A 20,123-nucleotide genomic window follows, 5' to 3' on the forward strand; every position below is an offset into this window, starting at 1 on the left:
AGCATTTCATGAAAATAATAAAAAAGTTATATATGCCTTTGTTGTGTGTTTTTGTTCCCTCCAAGGGTGTCACTTATCAAAAACAGGATAAAACTTTATTGTTATTGACATGTAAGATGTAGGATAAAACTTTGGTCATGGATAACAGAGTAAAGAATTATTAGAAACCATCTGGTCCTCTCAGCTACTCCTATCCTGTACCAGGTGGGCTCCTTGCCACCCAGGGACTCCAAACCATGTGTCATCATCAGTCAGTCCCATCCTCCCCTGAAAGCATGCGTCCGTATCAGCATCGCCAACTGGAGCATCAAGCAAAGGCATATGCCTGAAGCCCTCACCACATCTGTAACAGACTTCTCAAAACACGGTATGATGCAAGCAGCACATCACATCAATAACAAATAATACAAGAATTAGGGTCAGAAATCCAGTAACCATCATACCAGTGTACTTACCAAACCAGGCCAAGAGAACAGACTCCTCCCCCCCGTGGACCTCATCTTAGCAGACAGTGCATCAAGCCCGCCTTAGATTGTGAAGTTTAAAAACTATCATCTGGACTGGTATTATTAGGAATATACGTGCAACATTGTTTACCGAACATCTTGCAGACGTCCCCCTGACTGGCAAGAAGCATATTCAAGGCAAGTCTATTCTGTCTGGAATCCCCAAATGTGGCCTCAAGCTGTTCAGACATACTAGTGAGTGCATCACGGGAGTAATTCACAAAACGCTGTTGATTATAGTAGATATAATTAATCCATGCAGTCTGTCTAGCATCCACCATGGCTGGACCCATAGTAGGTAGTAAGTGCCAGAGTCCATTATTCCTACCCAAGGCCTGAAACTCATGAGGAATCCCCACTGGCACTCCCAACAGGTTAGTGTGTATGTCAACTACATCCTCTGTCCATGGAGCACTACTACATCTATGTCTCCCATGGGATGGAATGTTTTCAGGTCCCCTGGTTACAGAACTCAGCAGCTGTTCAGCAACAACATCAACAATGGTCAGTGGAATTATCAAACTGGTCAGACCACACGTACCTTGCCATTCTCCTCTAAGAATGGGTCTCAGCACTCTTTTGGCTCCACTCATCCAACATACATCAGCCAGACCACTAGTTTGGTTTAGGCCTGTAACTGGCCAAGTGGAATTAATGGTTATGTTACTCCTGCAATCAGCTTCAGGCAATCTCCCATAATCGATGCCATTACCTGTACCCGTGATGCACTCGTAATTGCCCCCATATGCCTCAACACCCCAAGAGGCCAGATGAGGAGGTACTGCAGGAAACACAAGGCTCAAAGAGGAACAGAGGGTTGAATTGGGCTTAACCTGGTAAAAACTTCTCAGAATACACAACCACCCCTCTCCTTCTCCTACTGCAAATGGGTGTGTAGCCAGAACAGGTCTAGCATAACTACAAATAATGCAGTCCTTTCTTCTCAGGGTTTTAGCTGTGTACCTCATATAAGACAGCCACAACTTGTCCCTACTATCAAAACCAGTCTCAGTTCCTAATTGATCCATAGCCGAATAGTCTCTAACATTAATTACCTGAATGGTATTTTTTAACACAGTGGTGGTAGAGGAGTGTGTCCGGTTACCTCTGGTCTTGGCAGTACCTTAATAGAAAACACACCCATCATGTCTGTCCTCGTCCTTTGTAGTCCGAGGGTGTGAGTTCCTGCATCAGAGAGCTTAATAGTTTTGATGGTTAGTAGGATTTCATCACCTTTACAAAGTTCAACATTGCTCCCAGGTTTCCCCATATCATGGAAAACCTATCCACCCTTGTGGGATCCCCCATGCTATAAGGATGCCCTCTTCTCCAATCCTAGAACTGTCCGAAGTCGGTTATCATGTAATCTCTACTCTAACTTCTTGTCTACCCAGATCTAGGGATCTCTTATGCTTATTTTGGAACAAAATACACATCGCTTAGCCAGAGCCAGACACATCTTCACTTCTATGAACAAAAACAGGGGTGATAGGACAGGTAGGGTTGCTTCATTCGAGAGTTGGCCCCCGGAATTCTGTTAATTCCAGTTCTTCTCCCGAACTCTGTTTATTGTCCGACAGTGAAAAAAGTGTCTTACCCTTCTGCCGTGCGATATGAATCTGGGTAGCTCTTTCAGCTAGCTGTCACCAGGGGTCTTCTATGGTCCCCAAGCCTCTGGGGACTGGATTGAGTGACTTCACCTGTAGTTCACCTGTAATGCATAAAATCCTGGATATACAGGCTTGGTTAACAAACAATTTCTCATATGTTTTATCTGATTTTATCTTTAACTTCTATTCCCAATTGTTAGCTTACATATTTTTTTTTTATTAGTTTCTTATCCAATAAGCCCCATCCTATCCTAGACCACAATTTACCCATCCCCCTTTTGATACCTGACTCTGCCCAGGTATCAACCTTACCTACTCTAAATAATGACTTAGGTAAGATTAGTATATTATCCTTATGTCTGACATCATCATGAAGGAGCCCCTTTTAGTTTTCCACATGTCCAATTCTCCCTTGGGCGTCAATCCAGTACCAATTCCCTGTCAAGTTTCTTATCTACTTAAGAACTATCTGTGCTACTTATATATTTTCTTAAATATATATTTACCAATTTAAACCCTTTCTTTCATATTTCTCAAATACCACTAAGCTTCTAACTGTTTGACTTTATCTAAAATCATGTCTATGAGTGTCAATCTCTAAAGTCCTTACATTTCCTTAATCAACCTAACAATAATCCTAAATCATCACAGATGTCCTATATACCTGTTAATTTTAATACTATTTTTTTTTATTTTTTTAAACCCCTAATGGTCAAAAAAAAAAAATTCAAAACAAATGCTTATCATATCAAAATCCTTCCTTCAAGGACCCTCAGTATTCTATCTGACAATAACATGAATTTAATATATGTTGCAGAGTGCAGAATTCCTTATCTACAGTAATTTATCACCCCTAAGAACTGAAACTTATTTTTCTATGTAATTCCCTGCCCTATTGGCTTAATATATATAATATAATTATATAATATAATATATATAATAATATTAATATAATATCCTATCCTAACCTCCTAACCTAAACTCCTTTATAATGAATTTACCTTAAAACTAGTAACTCAATATTACCACATTCATTATACTAATGACTCTCCCCTAAGGCTGATCAGACCCTAGAAGACAGTCATGATAAGGTCCATGAGTCAACCCACCCTTTTATAGTCAAGTTCTATACTACACTAGACATATTAAAGAACCCTTTATCCTTAAAATCCAAATTCACTTGTGTAATTTAAAACTCATAAAATAAAAACTCATAAAGTTCCATATTTGAGCGTGTCTCTTTAAAATACCTTTCCACCAAAACAAATAGTCCTAACAAATGTTTTATGTGTATATATTTGCAAACCTTAATGATTAATCAAAACTTCCAGGCCTTTCCAATTTGGTCGTTTATGGCCTCATTCTCCCCAAGATTATAATCCCTGATATTTAATAAAAAATAACGTATTTTCCCTTGGCTCCTTCAACTCACATTTACATCTCAATAAAACAAAACACCATCTGCGTGTTCCTCAAGGAAAAACAACTTGCCCCTGTTACGTATGTCTACGTATCAAGGGAAATGTTCAAATAACCAAATTCAACCTCGCTAGTTTACCGAAACATGTACAATTATGTTTTACCATAGAGGTTGCTTTTCACCATTAATACCCTGACACCGTTCCACATAATGGAAACAGTGCTCAAATTCACTGGTGCTATTCAAACGATCAAACCAAGAATCAACAACCATCAGAATCCACCATCGCGATGTTTTATGTCTCAGACATCCAATCCCTCTCTCTCACGGCCCAATTACAGTCCAAATAAACGCCACAAATCAATGATACCCACCCAGCGAATCAGCTGCTAGTTTTTAGCATCTTTCCTGACGATTTACATACTCCTTTTTTAAAAATGTATTTCGAAATGTTTATCATCTTCTGAAAAGTGACTCAACATTAATGCCCGCACCTCCTCTAAAGGACACTAACCATTTTCTCTGTCACCCCCAGTCAAGACATCATTTCCGTGGCGACGGAAACCTCGCGAGTGATGTCATCAACAAGCGCTCAATCTTGACTCATTTCGCAACGATTTTCAACTCATTGTAAATAATGGTTGGCTGTCTGCAACAACAGTATTTCGGGTTCGATAAACCAAACCTAATTTATCACATCTGTTGAATCCTGAATTAGAGTTTACAACATCAATCAACATCTCTCAATTCGCTAATCTTATAAAAACATTTCGATGGACACAAATCTATCGTAATTGTTCCCCCGTTATTATTCAGAATTAATTTGATTTAAGTTACTGTCTCGTCTTTGAATTAGCATTTTAATTACGACTCTTTTCCAAATGTATTATTCCCAACAAATTATTTAGTGAACAGACATCGCCTTGCATCAAAATCTCCGTTCTTATATTAAGTTGAATGAATTAGTCTTTCAATTTGAACCAAACAAACTATTTAAAACGTTCAGTTTATATCTTATACCAATACTAGTGACTATAACTTTCTCTGCAAAACAATTAGTTTAATTAAAACCAAAAACTCAGACATATATAACTACTCTTTACACCTCAGCTGGGAACCGAACCCCGGCCTCCCACGTGGCAGGCGAGAACTCCACCACTGAACCACCAATGCTATGGAACTGAGATTCTCTGCAAATAGACCCAATTTACAGTTATCTGTATTTGTTACTCCGGCATCTGAACAACAGAAAATAGCACTAATTTAAACGCCCAAAGTTTTCCCTCAATTAGGATTCTCATTAATCTCGCTCCCTTCGTATCTGACCCTTCTTTCTTAAATACGTGAATTTTGTTCTTTTCTTTCTCTTTCTCTCTTAACCCACATTCCATTGTTTTCAACTGGACCCCGGTTGGCAGTCCCCCTCCTAGGTAACCTGCTTGCGTCCATCTTAACTTTACTCCCTCCCAGACTTTCTTTATATCCTTCCACTGTCCCTTTCCCCCTGATCTATATTCCATTTTTTTGTCTAGGAACTCATTAAACTTCAGCTTTGGAGTATTGGGGGTCGCCATTGTGAATTTTTAATCGTGATTCAATTTAATTCAATCGGAAATTAATCGTAACTTTAATCGGAATTTTACCAGACTACTTGAATATAATTAGAATATACTTAGCCCGTCGTTAGTTAATAACAACGATGTATTCGAGGAGACACTATTGCTCACACTCTGCCTTATCTCAGAGCTTTTCCTTGTATATTCAGTTCGAGAAAAACGATTGGGTTGGTATAGCTTTCGTGGAGCGCGCAACCAAGGGATCTATTCGACTATATAGTCGCAATATTAAATATTATATTCAGATCTTATTTCAATTATACATCAGTCATTTTGTTCCTGATTATACATTTTACACAGAAGTTATAGATACATACAACATGGAAGTTTACATACAACACAGAATTTTCGGATTTATTCAATAACCCTTCTTGAGTTCTCTCTCTCTCTCTCTCTGTCTCTCAAACCATCAACAATCTTAATGGAGACGATTACAACCACATTACATTTTAATATGAACAGTTACAAATACACGTTATCTCTCTGACCCCTATCAGCTTATCTTTATCATTGGACCTCTTATCAGACTGGACTTCGACCGAGTCGCGGACAACCTCGGCGCCAGGTTTAATGAATAGCAATTAGCTATCCCCTTACTGATATCTATCCCTAATCTCTATCGTGCTGATCCCTATCAGAATTATACACATGTCCGACCCCTATCAAAATTATCTCTGACCCCTATCGAAACTAATAATTACACATGTTCGATCCCTATCAGAATTATCTTTGACCCCTATCGGAACAACAGGCCTCAAAAGTGATCCCTCATCATTGAAAGCTATCAGACTGCGCTGACCGGGTCACGGGACAAAATTACAATTTATCCCCTCGGCGCCAGATTTAATGAATAGTAATCAGCTATCCCCTTACTGATATCTCATCAATGATTTAATCACCCGGCCGTCGCCGGTTTGTACCACATATGTTCACTCTACTGTTCTTTGACTCGTCAGCAAATTATAAATTTACACAAGAATTCATACTTACTCGGAAATACTGATCAGAATTTAGACAGACTATACGACAATATGCAAAGTTTGATTTAACAGGTTTTGCTTACCTTGTTTATGGTGCACCTTTTAGATCAGTTTCCCGAGTTGAGCAGAATTATTGTCCTCCCCCGAATTTCTTTCACCCGTCTCTTTTTGGAACCGTCCTTCCGTCACTCTCCTTCTCACACCCAATCAACTCACTTCGACCGGACCGTTATTCAACCATCCTCTGCTACCATGTTTTGTTGATAAAATGATATTAGAAGGGTGAGCCGGTTAAGGATCGATTCAGACCAGGTGTTAAAATTGTACGACAAGCGACAGTTTATTTCAGAGGGAGAATATCTGGTACACGTAAATACGGCTCTTCCGTTAGTTCGTGTTGGAACAGCAGGCAGAGAGCGAGTAAACAGTCAGCACAGCCCTTATATACGTCACAGAAAGTAGGTTGACTCTAGGAAGATCGGATCTCCGGATTGGTTCAGCTGGTTGTAGTCTGTAGTCTTCCGCCATTGGCTCAGTTGTCTGTCCGTCATCGTAGAATCTTCTTCGGGCACACAGTGTTCGTTTAAAAGGGAGATTATGTGTGTAATGTGGGAGCTATCCTGTAGGGGACCCCACAGGCTTTACTGTGAAAATACGTTGCTATGTGTTGTCTCAGTTATAACAATGCAATAGCCACGTATTTAGCAGTAGATTGGTCTCCTGCATAATAGCAATTCTTTACAAAGGTCTCTGCTTCATTTCCTGTTTCAGTGTCCATATCATTGGATGCGACATCTGGTAGGTTTGTGTCTGTTACTGTGTCCTTTTTGTCATTTCCATTAGGAGACTGATTCTCAGCAACAGCCCCTCTATCTTGTTGATCATTTACTTTCTGCCATCTTGAGTGATGCACCCTGACAATGATGCCTCCGTGCCTCACAAATATCACCACACCATCTTGACCAATGACTACTCCCGGTCCTTTCCACACTTTGATTCCAGTTATGTACTTCTCATCATCATTATTCCCTGAACTGCTGAGTAACTTCTGAAGTCTGTCAACTGTAGCATGTCCAAACTGTTTGTGAAGCTTTAACAATACTTTGTGTTTTCTTTTGTGCTCATGTTCTGTGACTGTCAGAATCTCCATGTGCTCCGTGTCAATCAGAATTCTAATTTTTTGCATGGACTTTGTCTAAAATGTTTACACAATAGTGGCGTGAGGTAGTATATTCAAGAGTCACTGGTTGTTTAAACATCACTGCCTTGTCATTTTTTTTAAATGTCTAGTACAGCCTCTGCCTTCTTGAGGGAAGCTTTGCTTAATAGTAAGGGGATATCTGTAGGGACCACCTCTGTGTCAACGGGACACTTAGTCTGATCAATTTTTGCTGGTATCTTAACTCTTGGTAGAATGGACAATTCTCCCATCTCCAAATTTAAAAGCTCTGTTGCTTGGTGTGTCAATCATATTTTGTACTTCTTTCATACTTATTTCACTGACATAGCAATCAAGTCATTTTGCACCAAACACTGTCCATGTACATGCAGTATCTATCACAGCAGATCCTAAGGATTCAACTATAAAAATCTCAGTATCAGAAGCAGATTCATTTAAAATCAAATCAAATTTTATTTGTCACATACACATGGTTAGCAGATGTTAATGCGAGTGTAGCGAAATGCTTGTGCTTCTAGTTCCGACAATGCAGTAATAACCAACAAGTAATCTAACTAACAATTCCAAAACTACTGTCTTATACACAGTGTAAGGGGATAAAGAATATGTACATAAAGATATATGAATGAGTGATGGTACAGAGCAGCATAGGCAAGATACAGTAGATGGTATCGAGTACAGTATATACATATGAGATGAGTATGTAAACAAAGTGGCATAGTTAAAGTGGCTAGTGATACATGTATTACATAAGGATGCAGTAGGTGATATAGAGTACAGTATATACGTATGCATATGAGATGAATAATGTAGGGTATGTAACATTATATTAGGTAGCATTGTTTAAAGTGGCTAGTGATATATTTTACATCATTTCCCATCAATTCCCATTATTAGAGTGGCTGGAGTTGAGTCAGTGTCAGTGTCAGTGTGTTGGCAGCAGCCACTCAATGTTAGTGGTGGCTGTTTAACAGTCTGATGGCCTTGAGATAAAGCTGTTTTTCAGTCTCTCAGTCCCAGCTTTGATGCACCTGTACTGACCTCGCCTTCTGGATGATAGCGGGGTGAACAGGCAGTGGCTCGGGTGGTTGTTGTCCTTGATGATCTTTATGGCCTTCCTGTAACATCGGGTGGTGTAGGTGTCCTGGAGGGCAGGTAGTTTGCCCCCGGTGATGCGTTGTGCAGACCTCACTACCCTCTGGAGAGCCTTACGGTTGTGGGCGGAGCAGTTGCCGTACCAGGCGGTGATACAGCCCGCCAGGATGCTCTCGATTGTGCATCTGTAGAAGTTTGTGAGTGCTTTTGGTGACAAGCCAAATTTCTTCAGCCTCCTGAGGTTGAAGAGGCGCTGCTGCGCCTTCTTCACGATGCTGTCTGTGTGAGTGGACCAATTCAGTTTGTCTGTGATGTGTATGCCGAGGAACTTAAAACTTGCTACCCTCTCCACTACTGTTCTATCGATGTGTATAGGGGGGTGTTCCCTCTGCTGTTTCCTGAAGTCCACAATCATCTCCTTAGTTTTGTTGACGTTGAGTGTGAGGTTATTTTCCTGACACCACACTCCGAGGGCCCTCACCTCCTCCCTGTAGGCCGTCTCGTCGTTGTTGGTAATCAAGCCTACCACTGTTGTGTCGTCCGCAAACTTGATGATTGAGTTGGAGGCGTGCGTGGCCACGCAGTCGTGGGTGAACAGGGAGTACAGGAGAGGGCTCAGAACACACCCTTGTGGGGCCCCAGTGTTGAGGATCAGCGGGGTGGAGATGTTGTTGCCTACCCTCACCACCTGGGGGCGGCCCGTTTGACAAATAGCACATTTTGATCTCCTTCCATATTTGTCCAGTGGATTTGTGCTGGGAAATGGCGCCCTCTTCTGGTTGTCTTGAGAACGTGACTTGTTGGCGCCTTTAAAAAATATATATTTTATGATACATTTATTTTATTCATAATACATAATATTTGGTGCCTTTTCTCTGCTGCTCAGTGTATTATGCTGCGTCGCTCACTTGCATTCCATCTGTTATTGGCGCGACAGACGTCTTTTCACCAAAAATTATTTTTAGTGCCGACCCCATTGATGAAAAAGTCAGCACAGTACAAGCAGTCAAAGCCAACTGCTTCTCCCTACCATCTAGACAGGCAGTATCTAGCAACTTGAAAGCTAACACTGTATCCGGGAGAACCATGTCGTACTTGCGCATCCTATTGTACCTCTGTTCGAAATCAATGATGTAGTCCGTCATTGCAACCGAAATATATCTCGTAACACTGTCATCAAAGTTTGAATATGCCTCGTAGGCACGGTCTTTCTCTTCTTTAAGAAATACAGAATCCAGTGCTCTTATCAAAGTTCCCATACCATCATCCTTGTTCAAATCCTCAACAGATATTTCCAGTGCTGTATCTCTCGCTCTTCCCTCGAGCGATAATACCACCACAAGTGCTTGCTTTTTCGAGTCCAGATTCCAAGTTCATTTTTCCAACTTTCGTACGACCTCTTCTCGTCGAAGCGAGATGGCACATTGTAGTTATTAGCCATCCTCTGCTACAAATGTTAACTCGAAATGACACAACGACAAGGTTGCAGTTTAACAAAGTTTACTATACCGTATGAACACAATACGAGGTAGCCATTACACTCAAGGCTAGGTCCATCAACAACAAGGCTCCTTGCGCATGCTCACTCTTGAGTGAATGAATTGAACATATAATACCGGCAACTAAATACATTCAGTATAACCTATATACTATTTTGAAGGTGTTACTGTGCATACCCCGTACAGAATTTCAAAGATTTTCTACATTCCCACCTTTACAGCACCTTCTTTTGACTTAAACAAGTCCAATAGTGTTGGTGTATATTCGTCCAGCTTCTGGATAAAGGTGGACTCAAGAGAGACAGTTGTAATTCTTCTGAACTCTTCCTTAATCTGAGAGAGAGAAAGAGAAGGGGGAGGAAACATCTTCTGAACAGATAAGGACAAAAGATGATCTGAGAGCCAGAATGCTATTGGGAAACCCCTCCCAAAGCATGTGCAGAGTGAGAATGTTCAGACTAGAGGTCGACCAATTAATCGGAATGGATGATTAATTAGGGCCGATTTCAAGTTTTCATAACAATCTGGTTGTTAGGCCGATTTAAAAAATATATATATTTTTTACACCTTTATTTAATCTTTATTTAACTAGGCAAGTCACTTAAGAACACTATTTTCAATGACGGCCAAGGAACGGTGGGTTAACTGCCTTGTTCAGGGGCAGAACAACAGATTTTTACCTTGTCAGCTCGGGGGATTCAATCTTGCAACCTCTAACCACCTGATTACATTGCACTCTACGAGGTGCCTGCCTGTTACGCAAATGCAGTAAGCCAAGGTAAGTTGCTAGCTAGCATTAAACTTATCTTATAAACAACAATCAATCAATCATAATCACTAGCTAACTACACATGGTTGATGATATTACTAGTTTATCTAGCGTGTCCTGCATTGAAAATAATCGATGCAGTGCTTATCGTTGCTCCATGAACATCAATGCCTTTCTTAAAATCACCTCTTGTGACTAGGGGGCAGTATTTTCATTTTTGGAAAAATAACGTTCCCAAAGTAAACAGGATATTTTTGTCAGGACAAGATGCTAGAATATGCATATAATTGACAGCTTAGGATAGAAAACACTAAAGTTTCCAAAACTGTAAAAATATTGTCTGTGAGTATAACAGAACTGATATTGCAGGCGAAAGCCTGAGAAAAATCCAATCCGGAAGTGACTCATGTTTTGAAAGCTCTGCGTTCTGATGCGTCCCTATTGAGCGGTGAATGGGCTATCAACCAGATTACTTTTTCTATGTATTTTCCAAGGTGTCTACAGCCTTGTGACGTCGTTTCACGCCTTTATGTTGAAGAATAAGCGTAAGCGGCTACATTGTGTAAGTGGTCACCTGATGGCTCTCAGAGTGATTCTTGCGTAAAATACAGAGGTAGCCATTTTTCCTCTCGGTCCTACTGAAAAACCAATTGTCCCAGTGGATATATTATCGAATAGATATTTGAAATACACCTTGAGGATTGATTATAAACAATGTTTGCCATGTTTCTGTCGATATTATGGAGCTAATTTGGAATATTTTCCGGCGTTGTCGTGACCGCAATTTCCAATCGATTTCTCAGCCAAACGTGAAGAACAAACAGAGCTATTTCGCCTACAAAAATAATATTTTGGGGAAAAAGGAACATTTGCTATCTAACTGGGAGTCTCGTGAGTGAAAACATCCAAAGCTCATCAAAGGTAAACGATTTCATTTAATTGCTTTTCTGATTTTCGTGACCAAGTTACCTGCTGCTAGCTGGACATAATGCTATGCTAGGCTATCGATAAACAAATGCTTGTCTTTCTTTGGCTGTAAAGCATATTTTGAAAATCTGAGATGACAGGGTGATTATCAAAAGGCTAAGCTGTGTTTCAATATATTTCACTTGTGACTTTCATGAATAGGAATATTTTCTAGTAATATTTATGTCCGTTGCGTTATGCTAATTAGTGTCAGTCGATGATTACGCTCCCGGATCCGGGATGGGTAGTATCAAGATTAATATGGTCGAATCCGGAAACTATCATCTCGAAAACAAGACATTTATTCTTTCAGTGAAATATGGAACCATTCCGTATTTTATCTAGAGGGTGGCATCCATAAGTCTAAATATTCCTGTTACATTGCAGAACCTTCAATGTTATGTCATAATTACGTAAGATTCTGGCAAATTAGGCGGCCCAAACTGTTGCATATACACTGACTCTGCGTGCAATGAACGCAAGAGAAGTGACACAATTTCACCTGGTTAATATTGCCTGCTAACTAGAGCATACAGGTGGCAGTGGGGGGTGGTATAAAGTGATTTGGTAACAAAACGGATGGCACTGTGATAGACTGCATCCAGTTTGCTCAGTTTACATTTCGTTGACAATATGTGTAGAGAGATCCAAACTACTTTCCAAGTTATAATTTGGTCCTTACCTGCCGCATGGCCATTCCAGAGATGAAAGATCAAGACAACGCCCAATGATCCAAGCACAATTAACACAATCAATCAACACAATAATGATAATTTGAAAATCATATTTTTAAGTTGTTGGTTGTTATTTAGAAATATTCATTCAAATGTTTTGCAAATGCGTATTTTTTCAACACATGTAAATTAAGTACTGTATTAAAAAAATGTAAGTAAAACCAGAAACCTATTATTTTAAGTAAAAATCATTGATTTTCTTTTGCAATATTTACTAAGCCCGTGGGTAATTTTTTACAGTGCATGGTAAAGGGGTGAACTAAGTATTCTGAGAGGTTCAGAGTGGTCTGTTTATGGATCATTTGATAAAGTTAAGGTTCAGTATTATATGACTGGGTAATAGTCTCAGACAATAGTTGGCGTATGTCCATTTCTGGCATGGGAAACTGATTTACCTCATCTAAATGCTTATGGGATTTTCTCCGTCTGGGTACTACCCATACGGCCTGACATTTTTATTTTTATGCAGTATGAGAGAAGATGCTGAATAAATGTTTGTTTTTTCATACAGTTACAGCGAATTAAGATGGAATCTCGACGTCATTTATAACGTAGTACAAAGCCTAACTTGTGTTTTTTTTTCATAAAACGAATTATCATTGCGGAGTTAATGTGATGTCGTAAAGTAATTTAAATATGTCGCATGAGAAAACAATCCGCTTGTATTAAAAGGCGCTAGATCTGGTTTTACGTCAAAAGTTGTCGATTTAATTTGTTTGACTGCAATGATTGTGAATACATCCCCTTTGATCATGTGAATATTGTTAGGGTTGCGTCAATTCGAATCTGGTATCAGGATAAATATGACAATGAGTCACCCCATTGTATGCTATGTATTTTTTATTAGCTAAGCAATAAGTGGTAAATGCAATTATCGTATATACGGGCTCTCTGTCCCACCTCGCAGGTCAAACAGAGAGCTGACTTGTTCTTGACAAAGATATTATAAATATACTCTGACATAGGTAGTACCTGCTTCCGAGCCGGCCTGTCACAGAGTAGAGACTGGGCGTGGTTTAGACTCACCCAGCCTATCGTTGATTGTTGGCGCAGAGGCTGGTCCCAGCCCCCTAAGTGCTTCAGCGGTCAGTCGCTGTAGCTGTGTAGAATATACAGTTATCAGGCACCTGGCTCCTGTTATCAAACAAAAGACTGTTTGTTCTCACAACACTATGTTCTGAATGTGCCCCCCCAACTCATTGCACAGTTCCTGTCTTCATGTTATTCTGTATTTTTCCATCATGAGAAAGGCCCATGGCCCTGAAACTGTTAACAGTGTTTCAAGTCAGCTATGTTGCATAACACATACAGTGGGGCAAAAAAGTATTTAGTCAGCCACCAATTGTGCAAGTTCTCCAACTTAAAAAGATGGGAGAGGCCTGTAATTTTCATCATAGGTACACTTCAACTATGACAGACAAAATGAGAAGAAAAAAATCCAGAAAATCACATTGTAGGATTTTTAATGTATTTATTTGCAAATTATGGTGGAAAATAAGTATTTAGTCAAGAACAAAAGTTATCTCAATACTTTGTTATATACACTTTGTTGGCAATGACAGAGGTCAAACGTTTTCTGTAAGTCTTCACAAGGTTTTCACACACTGTTGCTGGTATTTTGGCCCATTCCTCCATGCAGATCTCCTCTAGAGCAATGATGTGTTGGGGCTGTTGCTGGGCAACACAGACTTTCAACTCCCTCCAAAGATTTTCTATGGGGTTGAGATCTGGAGACTGGCTAGGCCACTCCAGGACCTTAAATGCTTCTTACGAAGCCACTCCTTCATTGCCCAGGCGGTGTGTTTGGGATCATTGTCATGCTGAAAGACCCAGCCACGTTTCATCTTCAATGCCCTTGCTGATGGAAGGAGGTTTTCACTCAAAATCTCACGATACATGGCCCCATTCATTCTTTCCTTTACACGGATCAGTCGTCCTGGTCCCTTTGCAGAAAAACAGCCCCAAATCATGATGTTTCCACCCCCATGCTTCACAGTAGGTATGGTGTTCTTTGGATGCAACTCAGCATTCTTTGTCCTCCAAACACGATGAGTTAAGTTTTTGCCAAAAAGTTATATTTTGGTTTCATCTGACCATATGACATACTCCCAATCTTCTTCTGGATCATCCAAATGCTCTCTAGCAAACTTCAGACGGGCCTAGACATGTACTGGCTTAAGCAGGGGGATACGTCTGGCACTGCAGGATTTGAGTCCCTGGCGGCGTAGTGTGTTACTGATGGTAGGCTTTGTTACTTTGGTCCCAGCTCTCTGCAGGTCATTCACTAGGTCCTCCCATGTGGTTCTGAGAATTTTGCTCACCGTTCTTGTGATCATTTTGACTCCACGGGGTGAGATCTTGCGTGGAGCCCCAGATCGAGGGAGATTATCAGTGGTCTTGTATGTCTTCCATTTCCTAATAATTGCTCCCACAGTTGATTTCTTCAAACCAAGCTACTTACCGATTGCAGATTCAGTCTTCCCAGCCTGGTGCAGGTCTACAATTTTGTTTCTGGTGTCCTTTGGTCTTGGCCATAGTGGAGTTTGGCGTGTGACTGTTTGAGGTTGTGGACAGGTGTCTTTTATACTGATAACAAGTTCAAACAGGTGCCATTAATACAGGTAACGAGTGGAGGACAGAGGAGCCTCTTAAAGAGGAAGTTACAGGTCTGTGAGAGCCAGAAATCTTCCTTGTTTGTAGGTGAACAAATACTTATTTTTATACAAAAGTATAAAACAATTTTATTGGCACAGTTGACTAACCCCCCCTCTCAGGCACGGATTCTTCTGGCGTCCTTTTCGTTCTTCTTCAGATAGCTTTACAGTTCAAAGTGGATGGCCCATGATAATGTCCCAATTTCAATGTCTCATCTTTACCACTCATGTCTTGTCCATTCGTCAACCAATATACCAGCATCATGAGAAAAGGTTAGAACAGATCTCTCTCCATGATCACTCCATGTGGACTCTTACACTCCTGAGAGAAACATGAAAGAAAAGCAGTTGATAGCTTAGATCGGATACTACACCGATTTCTGGCTTGGTTCCTTTCTCTCGGTAGAAGTGGTTCAGAAGGGCCTTATTCAACGCCTTTGTCACTCCTCTTCAGCCAGTTAGAGGGGGTTTTGAGGTACACACACTATTCGGTCCAATTATCTCTTCCATGCATTAAGATACCGTCTGATGTCACTTTTCATGATAACCTCGAAAGAACAGATCAGAACAACAGTTTAGTTCAGTTCATTAACTACATGATAAATTATTACTTTGACCAATTATTCTTAATACACATATCTAAACATATTTCACAGAGAATATCAACACATTCTATTGAAACTCCCCATCTCACTGTCAACTCCATCGTAGAGCCAAGGATCAAAAAGTTAGACCTATACCCCTCGGGAATAGAACAAAACAAACACAACAATACAATACACTCAACAATACAATACACTCCTTCACATATCACTCAAGGTGTATAACTTCAATTCAAAACCTCAAACTGAATCCTCCCCAATTTTTTACACATATCTCTCCGTATGAGAGTAATGTAAAACAAAACTGGAAAAAAAATATAAAACAACATTTCAACTAACCTAATCAAATTAAAATCACTAAACTAAAAAAACTCCACATAAGAAAAATAATTTAACCCATGTGGTCATAGGAAAATAGAATTAGTTAAAAGCAATGCCCTCTCCTTCTTCACAGTGGTCTAAATTACAAATATGGCTAAGAACTATAAACTCAAACATATTTACCAATTACACAAATGATCTTGAAAGCAGTATTACAAATGACCATACATTCATTATCCAAATGGCTTCCCAATGCGGGTGATCAAGCCGCAACGGAAAGTCATCATAGAGGTCATAGGTCATACAAATCCCTTCAAAGAAGTGTTTTTCACTATATTAGACTAATTGCAAACAATAGTCAAATAGTTCCTACATGTTGTATCCCAGGTTCCCAAAACATTAATTTATCAAAATAATTAACGTGTGTAATTAAAACTCAGAAAATAAAAACTCATTAAAATCCCATGTGTGTGCGTGCCCCTTTAAGATACCTTTGCACTAAAACAAAAACTTCCAGGCCCCTTTCAATTTGGTAGTTTATGGCCTCAATCTCACTCACTCTCCCCAAGAGTATAGTCCCTGGAAACATTCCAAAGAGGGACAATGAAACAGAAAAAAACACAAAACACTTTGTTAGTATTCATTACACTACATCGATTCAGAAACTCAAAAGTGAACTATAAACCAAACCTAATGATAATTCTACTGTACCTCAAATCATTCATCATAAGTTTTAATCAACATCAATGTATATGTATGCTTAATTGAACATGTTACCCTTAGATACAATTATCCTTACTATCTAAATACTTTTTCCTCTGTCGCAAATGTAGTACATTTCTCAGCGTAAGAAATCAGTCATTTAATCCCAGGCATTTAATAAAAATGTAGACGTGTTTTCCCATGGCTCCTTCAATTTACATATTTAGATAACTTCCATCCATCCCGGAATAAAGAATCCTACTCAAACACATCAGAATACAATGTTTAATTAAGTTAAATCAACTCCTAAAATAAACAATAAACAGTAACCAAATAAACAAACCACTTTAATCAGCAAAAACAAACTACACAAGAACTCACTACTATAATGGTTCAGATGACAACATTTCTCAGAGACTCATGTTTACATCTCAATAAAATAAAACACAGTCTGCATGTTTTAAAAAACAACAACAACTGATGCCCCTGAGACAAAGCACAAATAACCAAATTCAACCTAGCTAATTTCCCAAAACATATGCAATTGTTTTTCACTATTGAGGTTGCTTTTCAACATTAATACCCTGACATTCTTCCACATAATGGAAACAGATTATAATGTTAGACTACATTAACTTTCCTGCTCAAATTAACTGGTGTTACTTAAACAATCAAACCAAGAATCAATAACCATCAGAATCCATTATCACAATGTTTTACGATTCAAACATTCAGATCTCTTTTTCTTACAGCCAAATATAGCCCAATGAACATAGTTGGTCACAAATGTTTGATCTTGAACAGAATTTACAACAGCAATCAACATCTCTCAATCAAAATTGTACTGCCAAAAGTACAGAAATTAGTGTACCTGAACAACGGTCAAAACAATTTGAGTAATGTTATTGTATATTCAACGTAATGACGCAGTTTTACGTTATTCTACAACAATCTACCTGCCTCTAGCAACTTACCCTGAAAATTAGTAGGCAACACAGCAACTAACTCTCTTCCTTACTTTCAGCTCAACATATCCTATTCCTTTTTTCCCAGTGGGCAAAAATATATAACTCCTCTCATTTCAACATTTTTCCTTACCTCTCTCGTAAGATTAAAAACCAAACTTTATAACTTCCTCTTCTCTTTGCTCTTCACACTTATGAAATGTATCCTATTTCTTTAAAAATAACACACACATCGCCAAAATTTTTATAACATGTATCAGTCAATCTATAAGAAAGAAAAACATTTCAGTAATCACTTTCTATCGCCATTATCTCTCCTCTATTATTCAGAATTGATTTAACTTAGGTAACTGTCTTCTCTATTGATACAGTAATTTAAATACGACTCAATTCTCAATACATTGTTCCAGTAGATAATTTAGTGAACAGACATCGTCTTGCATCGCTTCGTTATTATTTTAAGTTGAATTAGTCTATCAATTTAACCTAAATAATCTATTAAAAACGTTCAATTTATCCCTTCTAACAATTTGAACCAAACAAGCTATTAAAACGTTCAGTTTATATCTTATTCAAACACTAGCGACCATAACTTTCCAGGCTACACAACAAATAGATTAATTACAATCAAAAACTCCGATTTCAGTTAGCGCAATAGCTGGGAACGGAACCCGAAGCTCCAGCTTGGAAAGCAGTTATGCTCACCATTACACCACCAAAGCTATGTAAATAACAAAAAATCTCCGCAAATAAACTCACTTTTACAAGTAAAATCAGGACACGTCACTATCAGCAATTCCCAGAAAAATAATAGCTCAAGTTTAATAGTACAAACGTTACTCCAGCTATGATTCTCATATGCCAAATGAATAAATCAGCAATCAAAGAATAAAATCGACATTTATTGACTAGGAAACAGATCTTGCGCCTTTTAATAAAAGTAGATTATGTTTACTTATGCAACGTATTTCAATTACTTTACTACGTCACATTAATCACGCAATGATAATTCGTTTGATGGAAAACCTTAGGCTTTGTACGACATTATAAATTACGTCGAGATTCCCTCGAATTCTCTCTAACTTTATGGAAAACAGTTTATTCAATAAATCCCGCAACTTCTCTCATACTGGGAAGACAAAATATAAAATTTTCAGACCTTAAAGGCAGTTTTATTTCAAAGGTTGTACCCAGACGGAGATAATCCAATATGCGTTTTATAGTTACATCGTTAGGGTCAAATGAACACACTCTAATCCGTTTCTAGAGCTCAATTTCCCAGATTTTGTAGACTAGTTTAATAGTGCTTAAAACCTCATCTTTATCAAATTATCCATTTAAGATACCAACTCAAAACCTAGGTATGTCTACGAATGGGTGGTTTAAATTGTATCTAATTATATCCCCAGCATTACTTTATCAAATCTCTAGTAATTGATTATACACACATACAATTTATCATAATTTCAAATAATTCACAGAATCCATATAAAACATAAGAAATCTTAGGTACTCACACAGAACTTTAAGGATCACCAACACAGGATTGGTCAGATGTTCACACAGAACTAGTCAGACGTTCACACAGAACATCAGAACATAAAAAGGTTACCCACACAGAGTCAACCTACCCCGCTCACACAGATTTGATTTGATTTGATTTGGATTTGATTTGATGATCCGACAAATATTACCTAGTGATCCCATAACAAAATACTCACACAGAGTAACCCAGGGCATACCTGGCTAGCACATTTAAAATAATTGGAATTCACCACTTCTGAGGGTCACTTAGACAATCACACAGACACACAGAATGAGATCCTTCTTCCAATAGGGCTTCACCAAGTACCATGTTTCACACAGAACACACAGTCAACCTTGGCCCCTCACCCCCACAGACCGCACCAATCCCCACTGTGATCAATTCAGTGTCAGGACAGTTCTTGGTCACTCGCAACCAGACAGTGGCAGAGTATCTTTTGAGTCCACAAACTCTCAGATTACTCTCCTCTGACTCGCCCCTGCTTACGCCGCCAAGGTGCCTTCCTTACACAGGAATTCACGCTCAGAGTATACGTTACAGGCATATTTTTAAAAAAAACTTGACTTCAAATCTGTGTGTGGTTCGCTCACCTTTTTCTTAAAAAAAAAACTCAGTTCGAGATGTGGTATCCACTCGGCTCTCTTCCTCTCAGATCAAAGGTTGGTCCATCTGCTTCGTTCCCGAAGTGTGGTTTCCCTAAGATCCCAAGTTTGGGGGATTCCTCGTGCATGATTTATTTACCTAGATCGTCAGGAACGGTCACCGAGGGAAGATTCACATTCCATCCTCATCGCCAAATGTAGTGGACATTTCCTGTATTACCAAATCTTGAGAGAGCAAACCACACACAAGTCAGAGTTATCATAAAGTCCATCTTTAATTATATGAGCTCCATCACAACCCTGTGACTCTCAGATCAATTCAGTGTCTATAAATGAATTCTCTGAGAGTGTCAACA

Source organism: Oncorhynchus nerka, linkage group LG23 (genome assembly GCF_034236695.1).
Source record: "Oncorhynchus nerka isolate Pitt River linkage group LG23, Oner_Uvic_2.0, whole genome shotgun sequence".
In the NCBI taxonomy this organism is placed as follows: domain Eukaryota; kingdom Metazoa; phylum Chordata; class Actinopteri; order Salmoniformes; family Salmonidae; genus Oncorhynchus; species Oncorhynchus nerka.